The sequence below is a fragment of the Zosterops lateralis genome, assembly GCF_965231275.1.
Source record: "Zosterops lateralis genome assembly, chromosome: Z".
Lineage (NCBI taxonomy): Eukaryota > Metazoa > Chordata > Aves > Passeriformes > Zosteropidae > Zosterops > Zosterops lateralis.
In genome coordinates, this window is record NC_139800.1 from 19,285,883 (window position 1) to 19,293,915 (window position 8,033).

Here is an 8,033-nt window from a genome sequence, read left to right on the forward strand (position 1 = left end):
ACTCCTCACCGAGATAAGTGCTGAATTCAATTAATTTAGGTGTTAAAAATCTTACACCTCTTTCAGAACACCCTAAGAAGCCTCCATCTCACACAGAGCAGTTTTGCAGCAAAGCATGACTCATGTTTCAACTAATTTCCCCTTCCCCTCCCAAAAACACTTCAAAAAAACGTACTTAACCTTGAAAGGTAAGAGGAAAGTTGTACAGACTCTAGGCAAAATCTGGCAACACACGTGGAGGCGTGGGGGAAATGAAAAAAGGGTCTGGAGTGTGGAAGAGTACTCCTGCTGCTGCAATACACTTACGGTGTCCTTTGTGGGACTACACCTACTCTCACGGGAAAAATAAGGGGCCCAGAACCATCTTCCCCCAAAGCATACCATCATTTACCCTCTGGATGATCACTTCCTAAACCACAAGCCCAGCTCTGACCCAGAAGCACAGCCTAGCAGCAGCCAGCACTGCAAAGCAGCCAGAGGCATCAACACTAACGCATCCCTTCTGCTGATCACCTTCAGTATCCAACTTAATAAATGCTTTACATCCCTGACCTTCCCTGACCCACTCTCCAACACCAAGAATGTGCTCCAACCCAAGCTGCTCTTTAACATTGCCAAAGTCACAGTACTGCCTGGAGGCATTAGCCACAGCTTAGCCTCTTTGGCTGCTCCGACACGAACGCAGCAAGCCCACTCTGTCCTAAAAAAAATTCACCCAACACTCCATCTCCTCTGACTACTTCCTATTTCCATCAAGCTGAGCACATTGTTCCATTTCTCAGGCCAAATCAGAGAAGCATGTATGATGCTACAGACCAAAAGCTACAGGAACATTTCCCCACTCTTTATCAGCACAACTCAGTTTTTCCATCTTGAGTAACCCACCCTCCTATCATAGGAAAAGTCAAATGGAACAGAATTTTATAAATTCAGTATTACCTATAAAGACAAATAATTCTCGGCTTAGTTAATCTACTGTTACTAATGAAAATGCACTGAAAAATGCACTGAGAAGCACAAGCACTACACAAGAGTGGGAGTGATTTATACACAGTTAATCCCACTCTAAACAGAATCAGACACCAGAGATAGCAAGGGCCTTGGGTAACCTAGTGCATTCCCTCTATCTGCTCACAAATCACTGGCAAGGATGTGCTGAACCACACAAATTTAAGCATCTGAGCCCAGAAGTTAGAGCGCCATAGATGTTGCAACACTAACAAATCTACAGCTATCGCTCCTCTCTCCAAGACACTTTGTATCAACTCTTCACTCTTACACTTCCTTTGATATTCAGAATTTGCAAAGGTTGAATTTTCTTTTAATGGATTCAGCTGAAGCAGTACCAGCTCCTGAGGATGCCATACAGCCAATATAAACCCAACACTATAAAACCCAACCAATATAAACACAACCCAAGATGGTGAATCTGGGGATACATGCAGTTTGTTTAAACAGTGTATTCAAATTTCTTCTAGACAGCCAGAAGAAAGCTAGCACCAGCAAGACCTTACACACAGGAGCGGGTTAGAGAAAAATCAAAACATGAAATTGCCCTGATTTGCTTGCTTGGCATATTAGACAGGACTCTGGGAAAAATTCAACTCAAATTTAAGTCCAGGTAAATTTGTTGTTCACTCCTTTCATACGATTTTATTCCAGTCCCATGCCTGTTCTTTTGTCTGGAAGTGTCTATCAACACACACCTGAGCACAACTAAAGAGACAATACTTGTTGCACAAATTAGGACACGCTGATGCTCTTTCTCTGCCTTCAATTTTCCTGTCTCTAAAACAAACACACACATAACCCTTGCATGACCCTTGATTTTGAGACCATCTTCTTTTGTTTGATCGTACATAAGATATGTTGTGGTTCTGAAGACTTTATGTTCAATACTCAGTTCAATTGGATGAGGTTGGATATAAAGCACCTAGCTACAATTAGCAATAGAGAAAAATGTCTTGGAGTCCCATTTCTGAAATGTCAGTTCTTAAATGAGAAGCCCACATGGATAACAACAGCTAGTACTTGCTTATACTTTCTGTTATCAACCAGTCAACTCAAAGTTCTTCAGGATCATCAAACACAACAAACTGTACAGTTGCAACACTAAACCTATGAAGAGATATATCCATGACTTTATGGATTAACATTCTGAAACAGCCTAAGGCAGAGCAGTCACATATTAGTGGTGGAATTAGAAAGACAGGAACATCAAAGCAATTTACCTAAGACACCTGACAAGCTCCACTCTCATAAACACCTTGGAAAGATAGCCTACTGGAAACTACTTTAATCTAGAAATACCTTCAGAGACTGTGCTGATAACACAGCTTCCCTACTCAGCTACTAAGTTCTTGGGTAAATACTTCAGCTGATGAAAACTGAGCATCTTTTTTAACATTATTCAAAAACTGAGTTTCATGTGTTTCCATCCTTCAATTAAAAGGACTAAAAATTCAGATTTTTCTATTCTGGAAGACTCTCAATGATATAAACTACTAGAACATCAGCAAGATTAGCACCTATATTTGGTAAATGATACTTGTGGAATGGTATGTATGCTGCCATTCAATGAGATCTGGACGGGATAGAGATCTGGGCAGAGAGGAACCTCACGAAGTTAACAAAGGCTGTGGGGTGCTGCAGTTCAGGGAACAGCACAGGTTAGGGGTTAGTCTGCTGAAATCCAGCCCTGTCCAGAAGGACCTGGAGTCCTGGTGGACAAGTTACACATGAGCCAGCAGTAGGTCTTTGTGGCCAAGAAGTCCAGTGGTGTCTTGGGGTGCTTTGGGAATAGCGTGGACAGCACACGCTGAAGGAGGTTATTCTGCTCTGCTCTGGTGAGGCCATAGCTGGAGTGCTGCATCCAATCCCAGGCCCCCTAGTCCAAGAAAGGAAAGGAACTCCTGGAAAAGGTACAGTGGAGGGGCACAGATGGTTAGGGAACTGGAGCATCTCTCTCACAAGGATGGGCTAAGAACGTTCAGTTTGTTTGCCCTGGAGAAGAGACAATTGAGAGAGGATGCTTACAAGTATCTTAACGATGTGTGTCAGGAGGATGGGGTCAGGCATTTTTCAGGCATGCCCAGTGACAGGACAAGGGGCAACAAGCACAACCTGAAACATAGGAAGTTCCATCTGAATATGAGGAAGAACTTCTTTACTTTGAGGGTTACAGCACTGGAACAGGCTGCTCCAGAGGGGTTGTGGAATCTCCTTTTCTGGAAACATTCAAAGCCTTCCTGATCATGATCTCGTGCAACCTGCTCTAGCTGAACCTGCTTTGGCAGAGGGGTTGGATTAGATGATCTCAAGAGGTTCCTTCAAATCTCTGCCATTCTGTGATCCTAATGATAATCAAGTGATTTTTTTTCTGATTTTATTCAGGTTTTTGAAATTTATATTCAATAGCAGCAGCACTAGGTGCTGTATAAATATCAGAGAAGAAGATACAGTGTTTAAGATACTTCTCCAAGCCTTCATAGACTCAGAAATCTTCACATATCCCTTAGAGTTAACATGCTGGTGTCTCAGGCAAGTAGTTGTAAACAAGGTCCTCAGAAAGTACTCAAGTGTCAAAACCCTGCAAAGATATTTCAGCATGTTCCAAAGTACCTTTGGGATAGCAGTAGTTCCCTGCCTTTTAAAAGTTATGAGAAAAGAAATGGAACTTCCTCAACTACTGAAGTTAGAGTCACAGGCAGAGCAGCATACAAATTCTTTTTGTGTTGTAATGACTGAACAAATTTGGCTTTCTCTCTCCTCTATCCATTCCCCCAACAGATTCATGTGGGAGGGAAAAAAAAATATGCATCTTGTTTTACAGTATTTTCAGTACTGGCAATAGCTTCCAGGCAGAAAACCAAAAGACTATGACAGCTTTAGAAAATGTACATGAGTTACTACAGCGTTTATCTAAAATGCAAGTTGTCTGCAGAGGAAGGACTTGTCAAGACTTAAAGCTCCCCAGGAAAATGCACTAACAATGAGGCTTTCCCTATGATGTGACCATCTGAAGTTCAGCACACAGATCACCACCACCTCCAGGTGTTACTGGCCATCTTGTTCAGGGCTTCAGGGAAGGATGTATTCCTTCACTGCTGTGTGCTTCCACTCCTGTAGTCCTTGGCAAGTACCTGAACTGTCAGCTAGTCCAAGGTGCCAGTGAGAGCTTCAATTGTTTTCAGAGTTGGCACTGTCCCTGGCAGCTGGACAGTGACAAGCACTGCTCTAACATATTACCAGAATTATACCTGTTTGCTTTACTTCCTCTGAACCCTAAAATCCCATGATCAGATGACTCTAAATATAAGGAACAGTCAGGATTAACAACTCTGAAAGCAAAGCCCAAGCCACCTCAAATACGGAGCTATCGCCAGCATCCACAGACACCTAGACAGCATCTCCAAAAAATGCTGGCAAGCAGGCAGGCTTCTCAGACATGCAAGAGGTACACACACAGCAGGAGCCAGTTGCTCAAATCTATAACCCCAGAAGAGATATTATGGATTGCGGTGACTCTACCTTGGAATTTTTAGTACTCTACTATGTCTGCTATCGAGTAAGGCAGTAAAGCTTTGAATTTAGTTGTTCTGGTTTCCCTCAGTTTGCTTTTTTTTTTCTTTTTTTTTTTTTCCTCTATATTTATTTCAAGCAACTATGCCTGTGCACAAAGAACTAGACGACAATCAGCTCCCAAAAGGAATGTGATTAGGGTATTGTTGCAGCAGGATTTAGAAATTACCAACATCTTACACAAGAACTAGACTTCATGTTTCTCCAGTCCCTGCTTCTCCCTCAAAATAGGCATGAAGTCATCAGAGAGGGGGAGAAGGAAAACTGAACATACAGAAGAAGAAGAAAAAAAAAAAAAAAAAAAAAAAAAAGGAAGAGATGAGGCAAGTAATGACTAGTGACGAAATGCTTACATCACTTCTCGAGATAAGTAGCCTCCCATCTAGTCTCTTCTTCACTTGATGTTATCCATCTATCTCTTGATTCAGGAAAATAGAGGGGAGGAGGTAGCATTTTATTGCTATGCTAGCAGATGCACTCTTGGAAGGGGAAGAGAATAGCAGAGGGCCAATATTTTTAGAGACTGGAAGGACGGGTGTCTGCTGCTGCACAGTGACTTATTGGCACTGAGCCTGCGTTCAAATCAAGGGAACCTTGAGCTCATATGATGTGTTGTTCTAACTCAAAATGCTCTTTCACTCTGGTTCATATGGCTGTTATGCAATTCTTCTATTAGTAAATAAAATCTCATTGACAGCTTTCCATGAGTGTCCCAAGACAAGAGCCAAGCAGAAATCTACAAAATTCAGTTACTCCTAGTTAATCCTAGGACACCAGAAAACCTTTCTAAAATGCTCTATGTGTAATATTTGGCATTTGCTATATATATATATAATTACACAGCTAATCTACAACCTGCTAGGGTAGAAGAGAAGAAAAGAAAAAGAAAAAAGAGACCATAGCTTCTACAAAAGTAGCAGTAGACTGGAAGTGTTTTATATCAGTGCTGTAGTAAGCACATTCATACTTATTATAGAAGCAAATGGGAGAATTCGTTACAGATCTTGCAACGCTGTTAAAACGTACTCTTTAAAAGGAGAAAGTTAAGAATGTCACAAGTGGCAGCAGCAGACTGCAGAAGGCTTGTGCTGCCAAACGCTGTGCAAGGGGAAAATAAATCTTTCCCATGTTCCCATGCCCTGTGAGAAGTTAGCAGCACAGGTTCCCGATTAAACTCGATGTTATTCCTAAAGCAGGATACTTAATTTTTTTTTTTTTTTTTTTTTTTTTTTTTTTTTTTTTTTTTTTTTTTTTTAACAGTAATAGAAAACCTGGATCTTTTAAGTCTGCGCTGCTAAGGAAGGCGCAGGCCCCTGCGCGCCCGCGGGTACGGGGAACCACGACGGGCAACGGCGGGGGGGAGCGAGGGAGTCCGGCAGCGACCTTGCCCTCCACGGGCTCCCACCAAACCCCCGGGCAGAGCACCGGGACGGCCAGGGCCACCCTTCAGGTCGGAGGAAGGACTTGAGGACCTCTCCGAGGGAGGACTTGACTCCCATCAGGGCACCCCGGGACCGGCACTGCCGCTGCCGGGGCTCAGCCGGACCCGCGCTACCAGGGACCCCCGGGGGACCCGCGGAGACCCCTCTGGGGGCGGGCGGTGACCCGGGCAGGGAGCCGGACAGGGAGCCGGGCAGGGAGCCGGGCAGGAGCCGGGCAGGGAGCCGGGCAGGGAGCCGGGCAGGGAGCCGGGCAGGGAGCCGGGCAGGAGCCGGGCAGGGAGCCGGGCGCTGAGCGGGCAGGAGCCGGGCAGGGAGCCGGGCAGGGAGCCGGGCAGGAGCCGGGCAGGAGCCGGGCAGGAGCCGGGCAGGGAGCCGGGCAGGGAGCCGGGCAGGAGCCGGGCAGGAGCCGGGCAGGGAGCCGGGCAGGGAGCCGGGCAGGAGCTGGGCAGGAGCCGGGCAGGGAGCCGGGCAGGGAGCCGGGCAGGGAGCCGGGCAGGGAGCCGGGCAGGAGCCGGGCAGGAGCTGGGCAGGAGCCGGGCAGGAGCCGGGCAGGGAGCGGGCAGGAGCTGGGCAGGAGCCGGGCAGGGAGCCGGGCAGGGAGCCGGGCAGGGAGCGGGCAGGAGCCGGGCAGGAGCCGGGCAGGAGCTGGGCAGGAGCCGGGCAGGGAGCCGGGCAGGAGCCGGGCAGGAGCCGGGCAGGGAGCGGGCAGGAGCTGGGCAGGAGCCGGGCAGGGAGCGGGCAGGAGCTGGGCAGGAGCCGGGCAGGAGCTGGGCAGGAGCCGGCCGTGCCATGCCTCACCCCCGTGGGCAGCTGTCACTGCCCGCCGCGCATCTCGACAAGAAAGCAAAACAAAGCAAACACAACATAAACTACAGAGTAAGTGAAAATAAACAGTCAAGCGGCAGCGCCTCGCCGGCTGCGTCCCCCCGCTGCTCCCCGCTCCCCCACAGCGGACAGACGGGGCGCTCCGGCAGCGCCCGGCCAAGAGAAGGGAGAAGTTCCCTCCTGTCGCGCCCCTCAGAGGTTTCTCCGCTCGGGATCCGCCAGGGAAGCGCCCGGAGCCCCCCGCGCCGGCGGCGGAGGCGGGAGCAGGTGGGCGCCGCACACAAAGCCCCATTCACAGCGCCCGCCGCCGCCGCCGAGCGCGCACGAACCCGGACCCGGACCCGCGCCCGCCGCCCGCGCCGCGCCCTCACCTCACGGAGCGCCCGCGTCCCGCTAGGCCGGCGCGGCTGTGCCGGGAGCGCGCGCCCAGCGATCCGCGGCGCTGCCCAGGGGCGGAGCGCGCGCCCCAGGACACTCGGGGGCGGGAGGGGCGGGCGCGACTCGCGGCCACGTGACCGCGGGGGCTGAGGGCGCGGGGAGGGGGCGCGGCCACGCCCCCCGCGCGGGGAGGGGCCGCTGAGGGCGGGGCGGAGGCGGCGGGGAGGGAGGCCGGGGGGAGAGCGCCCTGCCGGGCTGGGCCGGGCCGAGGCCGGTGTGTGTCCCGGAGGGGTGTGGGGACCGCGGAATCACCCAGTATGCCGAGTTGGAAGGGCCCCGTAAGGATCATCGCGGTCCTGCACGGGACACCCCGAGAGTCACGGCGTGTGCCTGAGGGCGTTGTCCAGGCACTCCTGAGCTGTCAGGCCGGTGCGCTGACCACTGCCCTGGGGAGCCTGTTCCAGTGCCCAACCACCTTCTGGGAAAGAACCTTTATCCAACCTAAACCTTCCCCGACACACCTTCAGGCCATTTCTTCAGACCCTGTCACTGTCACCACGGAGAAGTTTTTGTTGCTCCTCTTCCCCTCGCTTGAAAGCTGTAACTGCAACAATGTCTCCCCTCAGTCTCCCCAGGCTGCAGGTGGGTGCCAGTCCACTGCCATCTCTGGATGCTTTAGGATCTCCTTAGGATAAAGCTGAGGACAGGAGCAGGGGCCAAACCTATGTCAAGTTCTTAAAGAAACACAAGTGCTTCAAGCACATGAAGGAAGTCTTGCTTTTTGGTTCTCCCCAAAGCTTCCCTGTA

General features: G+C 49.8%; 1 protein-coding gene across 2 annotated transcripts in view; it reads right to left on the reverse strand.

The window, feature by feature from the left end:
- The window catches only part of RAI14 (retinoic acid induced 14), an 88,775-nt gene extending 81,483 nt beyond the window's left edge, over nucleotides 1-7,292 (reverse strand). For both annotated transcript variants that reach the window (XM_083884351.1, XM_083884349.1), the window contains exon 1: nucleotides 7,220-7,292. The gene's annotated coding sequence lies outside the window, so the exon portion shown is untranslated. The remainder of the gene's footprint in view (nucleotides 1-7,219) is intronic.
- Nucleotides 7,293-8,033: the final 741 nt, after the last annotated feature.